General features: G+C 41.0%; 1 protein-coding gene across 6 annotated transcripts in view; it reads left to right on the top strand.

Moving 5' to 3' along the window:
- Positions 1-21,506, top strand: part of USP49 (ubiquitin specific peptidase 49) — a 52,165-nt gene that overhangs the window by 8,458 nt on the left and 22,201 nt on the right. The window contains exon 1 of one of the 6 annotated variants that reach the window (XM_028734152.2): positions 16,358-16,483. The exons of the other annotated variants lie outside the window; for them this stretch is intronic. The gene's annotated coding sequence lies outside the window, so the exon portion shown is untranslated. Of the gene's footprint in view, positions 1-16,357; positions 16,484-21,506 lie in introns of those variants that run through there. 6 annotated transcript variants of the gene reach the window in all.

Here is a 21,506-nt window from a genome sequence, read left to right as displayed (position 1 = left end):
GTATTATTGCTGCTGCAGCTGAATCAGAGGTTGAGCTGCCAATAGATAAACTCCAAGTTGCATCTAGTTCTCAGCCTGCAGCCATACTGTGCATACCCAGTATGCTTCTGCCTGCATTGCAAACAAACAAGAGTAGCAATCAGAAGTTGCTTAAGTGTATGCAGTTACTATGATTGTTTCTGCCAAAGAATGCAGAAGACTAGGAACATCACAGATGGAAACATGCTCTAAAACTGTGCCATTATCTTGAAATATTTGCTTTCATTGATCATTACAGTGGTGTATCTGTTGTTTCATATAATTTCAGCTAAAATTGTACTGTTCAGTGACAGCTTTTGCTACTTGCTGAATTAATCTAAGTCTCTATTTTAATAATTCATACCGATTGTATGGTTTTGCATTTAGGAATGTCCCTCCCCCCCACTTCCTATAGTATCACATTTAATGGTTTCATTGTATAAGTATCCTGTGGACAATGTAATTAGGTTTTTATGGAATCAGATTTTGCTGCTTCCTTTCACTTTTGCAGACTCCTTGGGCAGGAAAAGCTTTGACTGCTAGAGAACTGTGCATCACAGTTTAAATTAAGTCTAGCCTCCTCAATTCTTTCTGAAATGTGATCATGAAGTGTTAAGATAACTGTTGTAATTTTTGCTTTGTGAATGGGTAAAAACTTAACATGCTTGTTCTGTGTTCTCTGGTAGCTGGTATTTCAAACCACACAGAATGTTCTAAAATCTTGGATAGATACTAACTGGTCTCATAATCTGACATGCCTTCTTATTTTGTGAACAACAGTATAAAGGTTCTAAATTTTAACTCAATTTATAAATATTACATATGGGATTAACACATCTGAAACTTTCGATTGCATGAATTTTGTTTCATCTAAAGCAGCCATGGGGCAAAGAGTGTATTTGAAGACCACTACTTTTGTACAAATTACCTACTTTTTGAAAGCCAATCAATGTAGTCCCTTACTGTTGAAAGAGGTATACAGTACTAAAACTATATTTCATTGCCAAGCTTAGAGAATTTTAGTAAAGAGGTCTAACCTGTTTTTGCAGGTTTTGTCACACTTTCTGATGGAAAAGGAAGAAAAAAGCAGACAACCCATAACAATTTGCAGCTGAGCTGTTGGCACACAACAAAATTAACAGTTCAGGACTCCAAACACTTGTCCTTGATTAGCAAGCTGTTAATGTGCTTCTCTCCCTTACTCCCAGTCCCACCCCATGGTCTTATTTCAGGGAAAGCTGAATTGCAGGGTGAGGTGCTAAAATAAACTTTTTAAAAAAATACTGTTATGAAACTGTTGCAAAATGCTATATACAAAACATGCTTGAAATTGGTAGCTTTTAAGAACAGGATTAAAAAGGTTAGGGTTAACTGAGAAAGTTGAATTCTACTTCAGTGTTTATTATATCTATATGTTCTGAATGATACTGCTACCCAACTTTTAAAGATCAAAAACTGTGCTTTTAGATAGCTCCTGGCAAGCTGGAAAAAACATATTGGTTCTTTGTAGTCTGATACAGAACTCCATTGTTTAATCTCACACCTGGCAATGTTAGCATTGCTATGAAGGCTGAACAGTTTCATTGTTGTGGTTTAATCACTTTGGGTTGTATTCAATACTAGTCCTCCTTGGAGTTGACCCATTGAAATTAAGCAACCTAAGTCATGCCCATTAACCTCAGTGAGTCTGTTGTGGGGTATGGAAACTTTTCTGATGAGATAACATATCATTATCTCTTCAACCCCAGATGGGCCAAATTTAGCAGATGTGTAAGGCTGCCCATCTGTCAATCCCCTGACATCACTATGACATCAAGTGATGTTGTGCTTTGAAGTCCCAGAACTTTCAGTTTTGCTGTTTGCACAGGGCTTTCAGACAGTTCATGTTCACCTATTTGAGCCTCTGGAGGCCCAAATAAGAGTATTGTGGTAGTGGTGGCAGCGCTGCCTGAAAGTCTTTTGCAAAAGCAACTGTTTTTGTGCACTCCCTATCTACTGTTCGGGACAGGGGCAGCCAGCTGCCGTTTGGGAGTATCAGCTGCCCACAGAAGAAGTTCTATGCACAGCCAATCTTTCCAAAAGACAGCTTCTTCCAAAAGGGGTTGCTTTCTTTGGCTGTGCATGCCTTTTCCCAAGAGGGGACAGGCATGCACAGCCAAAATGAGCCCTCTGCAAGTTGCTCCATGCTGCTCCTTTCAGTTTCTGATTTTGAAAGTTGAAAGGAGCTGCTTCAAAGAGCACCACTGGGAGGAAGAAGAAGTGGTTTCCCTTCTTGAAGAAGGCAGGCTCCTATTGCCCAACAGCTGAAGGGCAGGTGGGAATGCCCTTGCTGCAGCAAATGAACGACGGAGCCCACTTTAAGCCCAGGTACTCTCCATAGCTAGAAGCAGCTTTGGCCAGCTATAACTGTTCCTTGGCCAGAGGACATTGACCACAGTAGTGTAGGTATTGGTGATTTCAAGATTGGATTGCTGCAATGCACTCAATGTGGGGCATCGTTTGCGCTTGACCTGGAAAGTCCAGTTATTGCAGAATGCTCTGGCATAGTTGCAGACAGCAATTCAAGACCCTGTCTGTATAAAACAGTTTTCCAGGCTGCCCAGCCTGGAGCTAGAATAACAAAAAAAGACACCAACTTTCTCCTCCCTTAAAACCTGCTGCTGTGCTCAGCAGAGTTTCATACACCTTGCCACTCTGTTCTGCCTCACTGCTCCACGACCAGAAATACATTTGCTCTATAAATCTAATTAAAGGATTTTAATGCTGATAGCATTTCTGTATTCAGACAAAGTGTGCAATTTCCCCAAAAACACATTGTGTTGCTTGACCAGTTTCATGTATGTTTTTTCTTTTAGAGAACTGCATCTTTATATAGTAAATTCCTATGCAATAAAGTTGATATGTATTCAAAATCTGAAGTTGCTTCTGTTGCTTAATAAAAAGTTGGGTTCTTCACAGATCACCCATTTTTGCTAAAAGAAGTTTCTTTTCATTGTATCTGATTTCCATGTTGAGCGTTTTCTGCTTATTGCATCAGTTTTTCAGTACTGCTTATCGCTCTTGGTTGCCAACCATTTTAGTAGCTCTGCTTTTGTAATTTTAAAAGCCATCTGATAAGTGGAAAATAATCAGGTGGTAGAGATAAGGCAACAGCAAAAGCTTTTCCTATTTAAGTTTTGTGTTCTAGGCTGCTGCTAAGGCACAGGGTCAGTTTAAAAAGGTAGCAACTCTACTGTCCATGCCCAGATCTGCTTAGGGGTAGTAGTGTATGTGTCTTCATATTATTTTCTGTAGTGTCCCAGTTTGCAAACTTTACCTCGGTCTAAGAACTGAATTTGAACGGTGGAAGGGCACCAGTGGCAGAAGGCCTCATTAGGGAAAGTGTGCCTCAGTTTAAGAATGGTTTTGGTTTAAGAACAGACTTCTGGAACAGATTAAGTTCGTAGACCGAGGTACCACTGTAAATCATTTTTAGCTTACCAAACATGTGGTCTTTTTCTATGCTAGGGGAAGAGGAAAACTTTGCAAGGGCATATTTTAAAGGTCTAACAGCCTATATTTGCATGTTTTACTTTGCTGCATATTTTGTGATTTTAAATCTCTGCTGGTGTTCTCTCATCAAAGAGTACTTGCCCGAAACTTGGACCTTGGCATCCAGGAATTCTCCTTACATACCTACCGGTACTTTTTGCTTGAATCAAGACTTCAGACCCTGTTAGAATAGCCTTAAGGCCTGCACAACTGTGGGGATGAGCCCTTGCCCTCTTCCCAAGCTTACCAGAGCAGAGAGGAAACTTGCCATGGTAGGTGCATGTGTGGAGCAATGTATAGCATTGAAGGGCTAGATGACAGCCTGTTACTTTTAGGTAGGTGTCCATAACTTTTATGTGGAAAAGTAGCAATGGCAGAATCTATGCAAGTATTTCAAAACTAAACTCTCCCCATTTGGCAGAGGTGCTTGTTGTTCTAGTGTCCATTATAACTATTTTCATATTCAATAATAAAATTGAAATATATGAATATTAACAGCTGTATTCATGTTAACATAATCAATTTTGTTAAGTAGTTTGTCTGTGAATATCTCAGACAGTGCTTCTCCCAGTATGTCACCCTGCCCTCTCCCCACATTTCAGGTTCAGTTGAAGAGTTCCTTTTTTGTTAAGCACAGATGTGAATATTGAGGCAGAGCTTTCCCTTAGGCTTTTATTAATGAGCTTCATTAATCATCTTAGGAAGTGTGTAACTTCTGTATTGACATACATTTTAAAATCAGGATTACGTAATACTATGTGTTCTCTCTAGAGGATCCTGTTCAGTTAAGTCATATGTGGATATCCTGTAGAGCATGGGTAGGCAAACTAAGGCCCGAGGGCTGGATCCGGCCCAATTGCCTTCTAAATCCGGGCCGCGAATCAGCGTGTTTTTACATGAGTAGAATGTGTCCTTTTATTTTAAATGCATCTCTGGGTTATTTGAGGGGCCTGCCTGGTGTTTTTACATGAGTAGAATGTGTCCTTTTATTTTAAATGCATCTCTGGGTTATTTGTGGGGCATAGGAATTCATTATTATTTTTTTCAAAATATATTCCGGCCCCCCCACAAGGTCTGAGGGACAGTGAACCAGCCCCCTGCTGAAAAAGTTTGCTGACCTTTGCTGTAGAGTAAATCTTCTTGTCTCTCCTACACTACAAAGAACCAAATTGTTGTGATTTTGCTCCCTTGTATTGTTTTGCGACTGATGGATACAGTTGTAGTCTACTCTGTATATTGTTTAATATACTGATCACCACTTTTACAAACCTTTTGGCTGAAAAGGAGTATATAAATAAATTGTAATTGTCTGACATGGCTAGAGATATGCAGTAAATGGGAAAAGTTGTTCCCAGTCTTATATTGCTTGCATTAACAAACAGTGTATGTGCTAATGTAGCATTCTTTTTTTTTTTAAAGGGGGGACCCATATTCCTGTTCTACCCTCTTTTATGCCTACTCAGAGGAAGTGCCAACAACCATTTATGAAGCAGTAATTTAAGATTACTACACAATCTTTATGGTTTTGGCAGGTTTTGAGGATAACTTAAATACTCCTTTGCTTCCCCAGAGTTCTGATCAGGTACCTGGCAAAACACTCTTTTCCTCATTGCCTGGAAACATATACAAATGATTTACCAAGTGGTTACGGTATATGTAGCAGGTTACCACTGTGTAATGATCACCTGTATTATCACCATCATCACCATCATTATCATTATTGTGCTATAAATGTATATTCCCTTTTGGTATGAAAGATATAGTAGCTGAGTATTAAGGATAGACACTTCATTTGTTAAATTGAAGTAAGGCCCAAACTAGATGTTATGTGGCGTGAGGAATTCAACATTGCAAGGTGGGTTTTCCCCTGGCTTAATCCTGTGCAATTTTTCCAGTTAAAACGATCTCCTCTCAAAACTTCTGGTTTTGAGACTGGTGCCATAACAGGGCTAAAGTAAGAGCTGTTATTTTTTTTATTAGTGCTTTTAATAGTAAGCAGCATTTGAGAACTTTTGTGAGTTGTAAATCTCTTGTAAGTTACTATATATACTTGCTTATGGCAATGTAAGAAAAGTCTTCAGATTGGTATAGTTCTTTAGAACAGCTTATTCTATGGCAATTGTTTTCATATTCAACAGATCTTTCCCATATTGTCGTCTTTGCTGTGGAAATTTTTAATACAGCCAAGGTTCCTGGGGCATGTTTATAGGGCAGCCTTTTTAAATATATGGAACCCCAGATGTTGTCGGACTACAATTACCATCATCCTTCGTCAATGACCTGGGATGATGGGGCTGTAGTCCAACAACATCTTGGGGACCCAAGTTGAATAATTTTTTCTAGTGTCGAAGTTCAATGCAGGGCACTTTTGTGACCCTTGTTGTCTCCACCATTGTACTTCCTAGACTGAATGTCTGCCTTAGGGGGTGGGCTCAGTGATAGAGCACATGTTTTTCATGCAGACACTCTGAGGTTGGATCCCCAGCATCCCCAGGCAGGGCTAGGAATGTCCCAAGTCAGAAACCTTGGAGTCACAGAGAGTTGGTGTAAACAATACAGTCAAACCTCGGCTCCCGCTGAAAACCTGGAAGTAAATGCTCTGGTTTTCGAACGTTTTTCAGAAGCTGAACGTCCGACACAGCTTCCGATCGAGTGCAGAAAGCTCCTGCAACAAATCAGAAGCCAGGCCTTGGTTGTCGAACATTTCAGAAGCCAATTGTTTGACAGCCAAGGTTTGATTGTACTGAGTAAAATGAACCAATAATCTGACTACATAAAACAGCTTCCTATGTTCCTTAGAATACAACCAGCACTCTGATGCACATTGCAATAGGCATGTTTTCTTTCAGGGATGTTTATAATCCATTGATGATTTTCTCAGTCCCTAATAAGCTTCTAAAACAAACAAGGACTCCCCAGAATCCTGTTCTGTGGGGGATAAACTGTATTCAGATAATGATGTGAGGACCTGAGATATTCATCATTTTCATAAAAGGTGTCACACAGCCTTAATCAGTAAAAGTTGTTAGGTGTTGAACAGCTGATCATGGAAAATAAAACAAAATGTTATCATGGCAGATCAGTCTGGTTATTACTTTGCACGAAAGAGGGGATGGACATACGTAGTAAGACTCCCTGCATTTGCATTATTTCTATCCATTCTGTGAAAGCTCAGATCAAGAAATGTGGGCCACAGCTGTGGGCCTGCTTATATGACTGCCATGGGATAGCAGCTGAGCAATTTTAACAAATAGCGAATATGGCTATTTTTCCTTGTTCTGTATGCTTTTCTGTGAAGTGCTGCACTGCATTCATAATCTCCGAGTTCATTTCAGTGGGTGGCGTTAGACCCAATTGAGAAATGCTGTCCTACAGCTGAATTTACTCTCTCTCACGCACACAGACAAGTCTTGCTATAAAAAGAAAACCACACAAGATACGCTTGAGTATGTTTTTATTATTATTGATTTTAAAAAGTCAGAGGGTGGAAAGCTTTCCTATGGAACCTCTTGAGCATTCAGATGACTTAAGTGACGTGTGATCAGAAATGTTAAATGAATAATTTGAGAAAGGAATCTGGTTTGCATTTCTGTTTCACTAGTGCTTTGTTCCCCAGGCTTCTTCAAAAGATCAGCAGCTGTGACCCCAAATAGTCTTTATTCCAGTTCCAAAATAATCTCAAAATAGTCCTTCATTTAAAAAAAGGAACTAGATTAAAGCATTCTGTCTTGGCATAAATGTGGTGTGAATGGGTTTGACACTTGCTCTGGTGCTGTGTGTATTTAAATAAGGGGTGGATTTTAAAGCAACAGAGTTAAGACATTGGCAGTATGGTTCTAGAGACTAATCAAGTTGAACACTGAACGTGCACTGTCATAAGGTAATTTATATAGATTGTGGAACAGCAATTTGAAAGTATTAATTCATTCAAATGTTGCCTTTCTGCAAGCTGGTCATTTTTTTTAATAGGTCAGTAAAGCCAGATGAATTCTGGCACTTTACTTATTTAGCAAGTGAGATTTGAAATGGAACAACCAGATTTTTAACATTATTTGATGGTGCATTTTAGAGCTTGTTCTGATATTTCCATTCATTGAAGTTAACTGTTCTACCACCAAGTGTGTTATCCTATTTAATACAATCTGAAGCATAAACATGATCAGGACAGAGCTTTTAGTATCTTTTTTAATTTCTTCAGGTTCTTGCATGCTTAATGAGGAAATTATTCTCTGGGACAATTGCTCACTTTATATAACAGTTTCTCCCCAATTAAGTATTACAAAGAAAGATGAGAAATGTGAAGAGAATTGCTTCACTCCAAACTGGTTTTGGAACTATTAAAAGGAGAGGGTCTGTCCCATGCTAGAAGTTCTCCATCCATCCAACAGGGTCAGAGTTTCTGGGAAAGAAGCTGTATATGTGTGCGTGCGCGTATGTGCATGCGCTTTCCTCCCTGTCAGAAATTATCTTGCTAGCTTATAACCTGTCCCAGGTGCTAATTACATTACATATTTCATCACTGTCCCATTTTATCTGGGAAATTATATAGCAGCTTGGTACTCTTTTCATTGTTCCTCTCACTTTGCAGCGGTATATGCATGGCTTCTCTCAGAGGTCTTGCACTACTGGCTTCCTGACAACCTTCCACTTTATATTGAAGTCCTTGAAATTCCATGCTTTCCAACTGTTAACGACACTTCTTGAATTCAGAATTCATTGCCTGTGAAGGTTTGACATGGCCTGTCTACTTCTATTTTAAAAAACTAGACCTGGATACCTTCTATGTACTGAGCCTTGACAGATCTGTATTTTTCCATGGACTTTTCTTTTGAACTATGGCACATAATTGTGCTTAGCTGTAAACTAGAAAGGCTTACTAATTGATTTACAATAAAGGATCATTATTTAGCACAATTCCACTAGATTTGAAGTGTACACACAAATATATATATATTTCAAAAACTGGCGTACCACCGACATGAAGTAAAAATTTAGTGCTGAATAGCATGAAATCAGCAATAAAATTACATTTATAAAACTTGTACAAAATATATCACAAACAATTAGATCAGATTAATACATCACTATAGCTGGATCACCCCCTCAGAGAAAGACTGGGTGAACAGTTGAGTTTTAAGCAGGCACCTAAATGCACCGGGAACACGGGTGGTGCTGTGGGTTAAACCACAGAGCTTAGGACTTGCCGATCAGAAGGTCGGCGGTTCGAATCCCCACGACGGGGTGAGCTCCTGTTGCTCAGTCCCTGCTCCTGCCAACCTAGCAGTTCGAAAGCACCTCAAAGTGCAAGTAGATAAATAGGTACCGCTCCGGCGGGAAGGTAAACGGCGTTTCCATGCGCTGCTTTGGTTCGCCAGAAGCGGCTTAGTCATGCTGGCCACATGACTCGGAAGCTGTACGCTGGCTCCTTTGGCCAATAAAGCGAGATGAGCGCCGCAACCCCAGAGTCAGTCACGACTGGACCTAATGGACAGGGGTCCCTTTACCTTTACCTAAATGCCAGTACTATGGGTGTGTGCCTGATGTTCATGGGAAGCACATTTCAAAGGGCAGCTTCTGCCAAATGAAACATTCTGGTCTTAGTGGACATAAGATAAATTTCTGGAGCATAAAGCACTACTAAAAACTTCTCTCTTGAGGACTGAAGAGTCTAGGCAGGGGTATAATGAGGACAGGCGTTCCTGGAGGTAACTGGTCCCAAGTTCAGGACTTTATTTGCCAGTGACAAGATCTTAAACTTGCCCCAGTAGCATATTGGAAGTCAGTACAGCTCTTTCAACACAGCTTTTATGTGGTGTTAATAATAGGGCACACCCTTCAACTGCCTTCTTGCAGCATTCTACGCTAGATGCAGTTTCCGAAAAACCCTTAATGTTATCCATGCCTAGGTTACCATAGCTAAACTATCCCAATGTTTCACCAACTGAAGCTAGCAGAAAACAGTCCTAGCTACTTGGGCCCCCAGTGAGAAGCATGGATCAAGCTATGTATCTTCCCCTCAAAGGAAGTGCAGCCCCATCCAGAACTAGCAACAGGCAACTAACTGATCTGTTTCCCAGACTTGGGAACTACTCATCCACAGAGCTTCTATCTTATTAGGATTCAAGCTCAGTTTATTGGCCCTCGTCCAGTCCACAACTGCATACTGGGCCAGTTCCTGCACAGCCTCACCTAATTAAGAGGCTATGGAGAAATAGAGTTTCATTGGCGTATTGTTGACAATGTGCTCCAAATCCCTTAATCTCTCCCAACAGCTTCATATAGATGTTAAATAGCACTGCAGATAAAATCATACCCTGCAAAACAGTGCTGTCCTCGAGAACTGAACCTGGAAATAGAAGTGGAATCACTGTAATACAGTGCCCCCAATACCTATCCCACATAGATGATTCAGGAGGACACCATGGTCAGTGGTATCAAAAGCACAGAGAGATGAAGGAGATAAAGCAAAGTCACACTCCTGTTGTCTTATTCAGCTCTGGGAAGATCTCGCATGGACTCTAGAGGCATCATGAGATCTCGGATGGCACCATGAGATCTCACAAAGGCCTCCAGAGCCCAGTAAGCAATGCAGAGAGCTTAAAAGCACTTTCCACATCAGATGAGCTTTTAAACTCTCTGCCTTGTGTGATTGCGTACAGGTCGGTGGCCAAGCATGTAAAGCCAGCATAGTGTAGTGCAGTGATGGTGAACATTTGAGAGACCGAGTGTCCAAACAGCAACCCAAAACTGCTTCTTGATCACCAAGTGCCAATGTGGCAATTTAACTGGAATACAGTGGTACTTCGGGTTAAGTGCTTAATTCATTCTGGAGGTCCGTTCTTAAGCTGAAACTGTTCTTAACCTGAAGCACCACTTTAGCTAATGGGGCCTCCTGCTGCTGCTGCGCTGCCACTGCCCGATTTCTGTTCTCATCCTGAAGCAAAGTTCTTAACCCGAGGTATTGTTTCTGGGTTAGCAGAGTCTGTAACCTGAAGCGTATGTAACCTGAAGCATATGTAACCCGAGGTACCACTGTACTGAGGTTTCAGTTTAGAAAAAACAACTGCTACAACGCTAGGTAATGCCTTGCAGGTTTCCCGATGGCTTGTAAGATTGTCTGCAAATGTTGTGGAATTTTCTAAATGCATTTGGAAAATATTTCAGCTGTCCAAGGTCTCTTTCATAAACCTGCAAGGCTTTCCTATCACAAAACATCCTTTCTGCCATTTCCCCTACATCTTGTGGTTGTCTGTTCAGTAATTTTATCCTTATTTGGGAAATCATAAAAAAGGGAATTACTCCCAGACAACATAGCCGTTTTGATACTATCCCCATCAGAGGGGGGCTTACCATGTTTGGCTGTGCACAGTGAAATTTGAAAACTGGCAGCTGTCAGATGATCTGTTCTAGAAAGAGAGTTGCAAAATCTTAAGATACTGGGAATGGTATTTCCTCCATTTCTCTTTAAGAAACTCTTTTGTTTCAGTTTCACCAAGCTGGGCAATGCTTTTGTGGTTGGTGTCAAAGTGCCGTCTGACACTTGATGTGTGACACACAACACTTTCCTTGCACAGAAGACAGAACGCTTTCCCATTGCATTCAACAATTTTCCATTCTCTATTCTTGCTTTTTCGTCTTCTTTTTTTTTGCTGTATTCCTTTTTGGGTGTTCCTGACTTGGAGTCTACAAAAATTTTGAACATAGGAATATAAAACCTGCTGCATGAAAAAATCATAACAAAGATTACAATTCTGAGCAAAATAATGACGCACCCAATACAAATCTATCCCTGGGTTTGCGTCACAACGGCAAGCCTGGATTCCTGGCTTTCTAGTAATGAACTCTGTGCTGGGGCGACGGCACATGTGCCCACAGAGAGGGCTCTGAGTGCCCCCTCTGGCACACGTGCCATAGGGTCGCCACCACTGGTGTAGTGTTTGGAGTGATGGACTAGGACCTGGGAGACCAGGGTTCAAATCCCCACTCAGCCATGAAGCTCACTAGGTCACTGTTTCTCAGTCTAACTTACCTCAATGGGTTGTTGTGGGGATTACAAGAGGATGGGGAGAACCATGTAGACTACCTTGAGGTCCATGGAGAAAAAGGTGGGATATAAATGCAATAAAATAAATACAGTCACTTAATTTAAATGTGTGCAAGTTTCAAGTTGACTGTATTTTTAAGCGTAGTGGACTGCCTATACAATATTTAAGTTCTGTTTGTTTTTCATTGAAACTTATCCCCCCCACCACGAACCCTTCTGCTTCTTCCTAACAAAAAAGCCTAAGCTGTGTGTGTGTGTGTGTGTGTGTGTGTGTCCCATTACACACAAAGAAACTTACTTCTGAGTGTATACACATACCATTTTACTGTAAGTTAACTATTCAGAGGCCATGCCTAAGTCTCTTTGCAAAGTTTTCACATTTTCATTTACCATGGAGGGGGGCTGGTTGTGTGTTTAACATCCACTCACATTTATTGTGCAGTAGCATTCATGGAAAGTAACTTCTAGGCAAGGGAGCATCAGATCTCAGATGAATCAAGCATAGGAACACTGTATCCTGGTGGCTAGAAAGGAAGGGCAAAGGGGGAAATCTATAGTCAGTCTTTAGAACTAGTACATAATAATAATAATAATAATAATAATAATAATAATAATAATAATAATTTATTTATACCCCGCCCATCTGGCTGGGCCTCCCCAGCCACTCTAGGCAGCTTCCATAAAAACCAAAAATACAGTAAAATATCACACGTTAAAAACTTCCTTGAACAGGGCTGCCTTAAGATGTCTTCTGAATGTCAGGTAGTTGTTTATCGCTTTGACATCTGCTGGAAGGGCATTCCACAGGGCGGGCGCTACTACCGAGAAGGCCCTCTGCCTGGTTCCCTGTAGCTTTGCTTCTCGCAATGAGGGAACCGCCAGAAGGCCCTCGGCGCTGGACCTCAGCGTCCGGGCAGAATGATGGGGGTGGAGACGCTCCTTCAGGTATACATTGACACCAAGGATTAGAAAACTATAGTAGACAGGAAAAGTGCACTAAAGGGGAGAGGTAAATAGTAGCTCTCTAGGCCTCCAGGAATTTCTAAGTCCTTGCATCTAAACAATGGGTAGGCGTAAGGCCTGGGGGCCGGATCTGGCCCAATCGCCTTCTCAATCCGGCCCCTGGACGGTCCGGGAATCAACGTGTTTTTACATGAGTAGAATGTGTCCTTTTATTTAAAATGCATCTCTGGGTTATTTGTGGGGCATAGGAATTCGTTCATTTTTTCATCTTCTTCAATTTATAGTCTGGCCCCCCACAAGGTCTGAGGGACAGTGAACTGGCCCCCTGCTGAAAAAGTTTGCTGACCCCTGATCTAAACAATGCACTCATCAATCAAGTTCTGACTTCACTCATTAGTTAAAAACACTGGGGGGGGGGGGGTAAGTAGCCAGACTGACTTATCTCAAAGAAATCACTTAGAAGGTGCTTGCAGATTTTGCCTCATAACTTTCCATCTCTGAGGACTAGAGACTGGCTTACATTTTAATTTTTTTAAAAAGCACATAATCTGGGCCCGCCTTGCAGGCCATTCTAATCCATCCATGCCTGAGAGTCTGAAAGGCATTTTTGCTGTGTGCAGTGTGCACAGTAGACACCACGTTGTTTTTCCTCCTGCATGGTGTGCTCTTTCTCTGTGTCAATCTAATTGACAGGTATACCTACCAGCAATTCTAATGCTGACTGAGTAATCGGTGTTGCCCATTCCTCCATGCTTTAGAAGGGCTGTTGGACTGCATGTACATTTCATTGACTGAACTTCCTATGTGGTTGTCTTAAATTGCAAAATTGCCCTGGGGAGGGGGGATTGTGACGTCATATGTGCCAGCCAATCAACACTTTGCAGTCTAGCTTGTACTACAACCTGGCAGAGCCAGTTTTCCCTGAGTTTGATCCTTGAGGGAGTAGTAGGTATGTTTTTGAGAATGTGTGGCATGTTCTTCCAGAATGGCTCAGCTCTCCTAATAATGCAAAATTTTATGCAATCTTGGTTAGTTTTTCCTAAATGGATCACAGCAGAAAATGTTCTATTCAGGAAAGCACAGTGGAAGAATAATTTATTTGAGATCAGTTTACTCATTGACACCCGGGTTGTATCAGTCAGTGAAAACATAACATTAAAAAAAACTTAATTTATAAGTAATGCAAGAAAATTGAATGTTTTCTTCTTTGTTTGAATCCTTATCTAATCCTCATGGCTATTGGTATTAAAAGCAATAGATAATGTATATAAATTCAGGCCACTTTTTCACCAATAGGACCGGCACTGCTAAACATTTCTACACTGTAGTCAAACAAACACTTTCAACTGGCATTAAAAGCTGATATGTGCCTTCTCTGCCTTCTTATCAGTTCTACTAGTCTATGTGTTGCCCACTTTTAAATGAATTGTCAGTAACCCCTATTTTCCTCCATCTGTTGAACAGCATCAATGACACTACCTCTGAATCCCACTTTAAAATAAAGTTGGCTGTTTCTACCAGGGTTTTTTATGGGAGCGGGGAATGTGATTTTTTTATTTGTTGATTTGCCCAGAAATGTATGCCTCTTTTTACTGAGGTTATATTTGTCCCTTAGAATGTCTAAAAAATCATTATAGAAGCTTACTGCTATACTAGATAAGCAGCAATGTTTTTAACAGACTAGAGAAAATGCTAACTGTGTTATAACAGTGATGACCCAACTCCAGGCTAGAAATCAAACACAGCTTTACAGTCCACCTGCTACCTTTTGACAACCGGTTCTTTCATTTTGATGCTTAGAGAAGTGCAGGGAGCTAGTTGCACCAGTTGTGCAAAGCAGACCTTGTGGAAGGTAGACTGTCGTTTCTCTTCTTTTTATTATTACTAATAAGAGCTTCAAATTCAGTCAACTGTTCAAAAGACTTCAAGCGTCAGATCAACATTTCAACTTAGAAATTATTGTAGTAAATATTGATGTCATTCTAGTGTGTGTGTTTCATATTTTATCAATGAATATATTTCTTAAAAAGATAAAAAATGGCTTTCATTGAGAAATGATTTATTCCTATTTCTTAATGTAATGACTTAACTGTAACATTCCTTTTTACAAAAGCTTTGCCAAGCAATCAAACACTTACTCATTTCGAGTGTCCAGTGAGGACTTGTTATTGGTGCTGCCACTAGGAGCTGCTTGGTTGGCAGTGGCCAGTGGCAGGGCCTTTTCAGTGATGGTTCCCCATTTTTGGAATTCCCTCCATAGTGAGGTGCACCTGTCTCCTTCATATTGACTTTCAGGATAAATTTAAAAACATTGTTATTATAATATTTATTTATATCTCACCTTTTTCTCAGTCCGAGACTCAGGGTGGCTTACACAGATAAAATAGAAAAAGCTAAAAAGACAATAATTGAAATGTAATTAAACACTTAATAGGATTAAGATAGTATAAAAAGATCCATTAAAAATGCAGATATTAAAAACATCACAGTACCAGCCCTTTCCTCAAAAACAGTCAGTTCTAAATGGCCTATTGGAACAGAAAGGTATTCACCTGCCAGGAGAGGACAGACAGTAGGGATGGAGTCAGTGGCAAAGCTGCATGCTCTGGCACCGTGGACGGAGGGCAGGCAGGAGCGTGGCTGGTGTGCGTACCGGGGGCGTGGCATGCATCCTGGGGGCGTGGCATGCCGCCATTGGGGGTTGGCGTGGGGGCGTGGGGTGCCGCCCGCTGGGGCGTGGCGCCTAGTGCAGTGGAGGTGCACGACACATATCCAGGGGCGGCCGTGATGGTACCCCCCCTCCCCGATGGTGCCGGGGGCGGTGCGCTCCCCCGTTCCTCCGCCAGTGGATGGAGCTAGTCTAACTTCTCTAGGAAGGGAGATCCAAAGTCTGGGAGCAGCCACCAAGACTTGCATCCCCATTCCTGTTTACCTAGGCACTGAACGGCTGAAATACACTGTTTCTGGCAACCCTGAGATCACGTGTTTTTAAACCTTTTCATAATTTTTACAAAAACATTATAAACTTTCTTTTTATTATTGAGCTCTTTCAGGAGGAAAGACAGGATATAAACAGAAATAATAATATGATGGTGATGATGATAATTGAGTTCAGAGAAGCTTGCTTCGGCTCACTTGCACTGTGCTGTTAACACATTATCAGGTAGACAGTAGCAGCTTGTGTGGTGGTGTGGAGCAGCAAAGCTACCTTCTGACATTGGCGTTGCTGCAGTTCACCTGGACAGGCCAGGGCACAGTGCCGGTGAGCTTGGGACTGCATGGGTGCACTAGCAAGGCCTCCACAGCCCTGAACTCACCACCACTCTGTGGCTCCCAGGCCATTTTAGATAAGCTGCAGAATGCTGGTATTGGGAGGGCGGCTCACTGACAATTGCCCAGGGTTAACAACAGAGTGCTTATTTGAGGAGCAATGAAAACAAATTCACAGCAAACTGAAGTTGGAGATGAATGGGGTTAGAACTAGTAATCTCCTAAACCCATTCCCAGCCAGTTAATCCACCCTACCACCTTCTTCTTCTTCTTCTTCTTCTTCTTCTTCTTCTTCTTCTTCTTCTTCTTCTTCTTCTTCTTCTTGGCAAAATGTCTCCTGCCACCACAACTATCATTCCACGCTCCCTTCAACTCCTCTTTCCCTCACACACATACACACAATGTAACATACAATTATTTTAATCATGAGAAGAGTTATGTTAGTGAAGCAGTTTAAAATATGTGTACAAATATTTTGCATTATTGTTTCCAATCAGCAATATGCTGTTAATTTTATTGACAGGTCAAATTGCTAGATTTCCACAGAAATGACTAAGGAAAATGGCTTTTTTTCAGCCTGAACTCACCAGAATGCAGTCCCAGCACATTTCAGGTGGGCTCCATTGCCATTGTAAGAGAACAAGAGAGGTGTTCATGGTGAGTTCTGGCACCTCTTTTTCTAGAAAAATAGCACTGCTGAGGAGTGTTTAGCTTCTTTATAGTAGCCTAGAGTGTTTGCCAGCATTGTATTCTAAATACACTTATATGCATAATAAGTCCTTTTTAATTTCAGTGGAATTTCAGTCCAAAGCATGTGTTCCTAGGTTTGCAGCCTGTGCTGTGAACTTACAGTGTAAGCAGCAGAGCAAAGAAAAGTGAGATCCATAGATGTTTGTGGATATATTATCCTCTCTCATTTATTATTTTGCAGTATTATTCTGAGTATTTTCCTTTGAAACGTAGCCAAATTCTTTGAAATTTAAAATGTTGGGGAAACTGGTGCCATAAAGAACTTTATGCTCTCTGTTTTGCATAATGCTGAAATATGAAGAGCTCTTCTAAACTACTGCTTGTAAAATGCCAAAAAACCCACCACTCTTAATAGACAATGTTACACATTTTCTAAATAACAGAAATTTTTTATAGGTTTAAAGGTTTTAAGGTTTTTCTGTCCATTTTTCTGAAGATGCCAAATCCTTAGTAAATTCACATTTGCACTGAACTCTTTAAAATGTGGTGAGCATCCCAGTCCCCTGCTGAGGAGTACTAACATGGGCTTAAAGGTATCAACACAAATACAATTAACTATTTTTAAGAACAATAAAGCTATTCAGAATGTAACTCTAAAGGAGCAATAATAAAAAGCAAGGACATTTAGGAATACACACACACTGTATGTATATGTATATATTGCACTTGCCTGTAAAAGTGGAACATTAAAACTACTGATTTAATCTCTGCATTTGAAAAGCCATCTGCTAAATGCACGCTGAAGGCATATCTGTTCAGGGGGAGAAATGTAGACAAGACATTAGGGAACTTATTACAAGTTTAATACACTAATGTTAAGACTATTCCCCCAAATTCATCTTCTTTAGGGTTTATTTTATTTATCTTCGGCATTTGTATGCCGCCCATTCAACATTTTTTCTTTGGAATTCAATGGAATTCAATCTTGCCTAAGTCTGTACACAGATAATCCAGCCAGGTAAAATAAACATGGTGTCCTAAATAATTAAAACATTTGGGTGTTGACACAGAAAGCAAATGTAGGATGTTGGACTTAAACCTGTATTTGAATCTGTAAATCTCAGTTGGTGACTTTGGGTCAGCGTCTTTCTTGGAGAAATCTATCACGTAGGATTATTTATGAGGCTAACATAGGATTATCTCCCATATACACTGCCCTGAGCAATTGGAGGAAGGGTGAGACATACCGGTAAATATGTTAATGATATAGTATCCTTGGTATGGCAGTACTACAGTGTGGAAGATAAGGGAGTCCATTTTGTTCTGCCTTGCTAGCCTTTCTGTCATGCTATGTTAACATAGCTACATGGGAGCCACTTCTCTCTAATCAGACCACATGGATCCTACAGAACTGGCACTTCTTCTCTGGCAGGATGCTGATTCTGATTGGCACCCATATGATGTGCCCCTTCCCACGTGGTTGGGTTACTTAATTATTATTTTTAAAGGTTCTGGCTTTAAGTCATTACAACAAATTAATTCATATTGATAAAACCATGTAAGTTAGATTTGGTACTACATATAATCTTACGGAAATACACATGCAAAAATAATTTCCAGAAGAGCAACCATCTTGGTCTTTTGCAAGAAAAACAGCAAAGAGTCTTGTGACACCTTAAAGTTGATTTCTTTTATGGCATAGTATTTCACGGACTACAGCCAACAATTCTAGTAGAGCCTAAATGAGTGCAAAATGATTCTTCAACCACAGCACTAAAGGCACAATTAGCATTGCTAAGTGACAGTACAATTAGAGATTAGATGCATGCAAAATGAGCACAGTGACCCTTAACAACAGTGGTGACTGGCAATAATAGAATTATCTTTGCATCCACTATTAAATTATCTCCTGTAGTAGAACAAGAAACCATTATGTCTGTTCAGCCCCAAATGAAGGAAGTTAAACTTTTTCATAAATTGCAGTTCAGCAGATTTATGCTGGAGTTTCCCTGTGAAGTTTATTTGTTCCATAATGGCTACCTTATGGGACGCGGGTGGCGCTGTGGGTAAAAGCCTCAGCGCCTAGGGCTTGCCGATTGAAAGGTCGGCAGTTCGAATCCCCGCGGCGGGATGCGCTCCTGTTGTTCGGTCCCAGCGCCTTTACCTAACAGCTACCTTAAAATCAACATTAGGTTCAATTCTTCTCATACTGCTGAATTTTTCCTTTTCTGGTGCCAGATTTGTATAAAGGTAAAGGTAAAGGTACCCCTGCCCGTACGGGCCAGTCTTGACAGACTCTAGGGTTGTGCGCCCATCTCACTCTAGAGGCCGGGGGCCAGCGCTGTCCGAAGACACTTCCGGGTCACGTGGCCAGCGTGACAAGCTGCATCTGGCGAGCCAGCGCAGCACACGGAACGCCGTTTACCTTCCCGCTAGTAAGCGGTCCCTATTTATCTACTTGCACCCGGGGGTGCTTTCGAACTGCTAGGTTGGCAGGCGCTGGGACCGAGCAGCGGGAGTGCACCCCGCCGCGGGGATTCGAACCGCCGACCTTTCGATCGGCAAGCCCTAGGCGCTGAGGCTTTTACCCACAGCGCCACCCGTGTCCCGCCAGATTTGTATACATTTATTCATTTATGCAGAGATGGGTCTGCTTGACCTCTGTATATGCAAACAGGCATTGCTGGAAGGTGATAGCATATATCACACTGTAAGATGAGCTGTGAGTAAGCCAATGACGTTGTGGCTGACATTATTAGGTTCTGTAATAGTGCTGCCAAAGTAGATAGGGGGGGGCAGCATTGGCATCAGCTGGTTGCTTTGTTTGTGTCTCTGTTATATGTCCTATTGTACCTAGTGACTAGCTGTTTTAAGTTGTGGTGGATGGGGATACTGTCTGTAAGCAAGACATCAGAAAGGACAATATTCAGAAACCAGTAGGAGTACATTTCAACTTCTGAGGGCATACACTCTGTTGACCTTAGAACTGTCCCTCTTGAACAAAGGAGCTTCAGAGGAGATACCACTGTGAAACTTCTGAATTACAACTTACAAAGAAGTTCAGTTCTATCCCCTGTGATCTGAATTCAGATAACAGTTTTTTAAATCCTACCAGCGGAGTTAATTTACCAATTGCACAAATGCTCACTGTATTTATTTTTCATATACATTTAAGCAATTGTGAAATTATCACAGGCTACATTATTTTCTATTTCACTTCCCTCTGTTTAAATTTCTTTCTTTTCATTTCATTTTACTTTATGCGCATAGGTGTATATATACCTGCCAACTTACGATAGCACTTCATGAGTCTGATGAAGTGGACTGCAGTCCACAAAAACGTATATGCTGCAGTAAGCTTGTTAGTCTAAGGTGCCACAAGGTTCTGCTTTCAAAACAGAAAATATATCAGAAGTACATAGACTGGAGCAGATATTTAAAACTGACTGCAGTACAGTTAAGCACATGGGAATCCATATTAAGCTTTGGCCAAAAGCAGTAAAACCCACCACTCATGGAAATATCTTTTTCATTGCTATTTACAAGCAGGAGGTCAATTTTCTGTGATATTGATCAAGACTTTGGGGCTTTCAACAACTCTGACAGAGGATAAGTGTGCAGGACCCACCCCCAGAGGAGTTTCTCATGTGTGGCATGGGGAAATGGCCCCTTGGTCATTACAAATTGTGTCCTCTACTATGTGGCTGCCAAGATGTAGGATAGAAAAAACAAAACAGCTTACTAGGAACCATTAGATGGTGGTTAAGTCTGATGGAATTTATGCTTGGCTTTACTGATGATGGTGTAGTGATAGCCTGGACAGTATGGTGACATAGTGTCATACATCTAGGGTGTTTTTGTGTGTAATTCTGACAGGCTTTCTAGATAACTCCCATGAGCTTTAGCCAGTATGCCTGAAAGCCAGGGATGATGGGAGTTGTACTCCAGCAACATCTGCAGGACCACATTGTTGGCATGGTCTTAAGTAAATTGCTAACTCCAGTTGGAGCTGTTATAGGGTCATGATGATCAGATCAATAAAGATTTTTGAGTTTTTATACTTTACATTTTTGGCCCCCACTTGAGTGATATTATGATGATCTGGTTTTCTATCAGAGGATTTATTCAAGTCCTTGGCAAAACTCTTGTTTCCTTGGTGTGGTTTGCATATATTACTCTTGTCTTAATTTTTACAGTGTCCAATATCTGAATGAAACACTCTGGCTTCATTCCCATCCAGGCAACATTATGCAGCCATTATAATTGCAGCTGGCTGCTTTTCTTGGCTCTGGAAACACTTTCAAGGGGAAAATGCTAAAAACAAAACACACAAAACTGGCAGTGGTTTGCGTGTGTGTTGTTATCAACAAGCATGCTGGTTGGAACACAGTTTCAAACCTATACGGTATAAATCTAAGTATATACTGGTATATAGAAGCCGTCTTGGGAAACTTTATCAGTGTAATGGTTATAGAGCTGGATCAGCGTTGTTCTGCAAAATAGTGTGAGCTAATTACAGATAGTGAACCGTGAAGAATGAGTACTAATTTATTTTTCTCAACCAAAGGACGTGAGAATTTTAAAACAGAAAGACCATTCTGTCTGACAATTCAGGAGGTTTCTAGAGGCTTCTAACTTGTAAGAAGAGGACAGTGTTCCTATTCCTCATGTGACATGTCAAGCTTGTGACTTCGTTTGGACACACTCTATTAAAGGGGCAGAGAAAACAGATCACCAAGTTTAAGCTTACTGCCTCACGTCTGTGTGTTTGTGGCTGGTCTTGTTTAAGGCATCAGGAGAGGTCAGATGTGGCGATGGGGACTTTTGATGAGGAGACAGCTACAGGACTCACTCAATTTATTCCATCTGTTGAACAAGTCTGTTCAGATAGATTGCTCCCCTGCTCCCATTTCCTTATGTTTTGGGGTGAGAGAATGGGATTTCAAGCTGTAATGTGCCTGGTCATTATTATAATAATGCAAGCCTATAT

The sequence above is a fragment of the Podarcis muralis genome, chromosome 5 (assembly GCF_964188315.1).
Source record: "Podarcis muralis chromosome 5, rPodMur119.hap1.1, whole genome shotgun sequence".
Taxonomy (NCBI): Eukaryota; Metazoa; Chordata; class Lepidosauria; order Squamata; family Lacertidae; genus Podarcis; species Podarcis muralis.
This window is presented reverse-complemented; position numbering and strand designations above follow the sequence as displayed.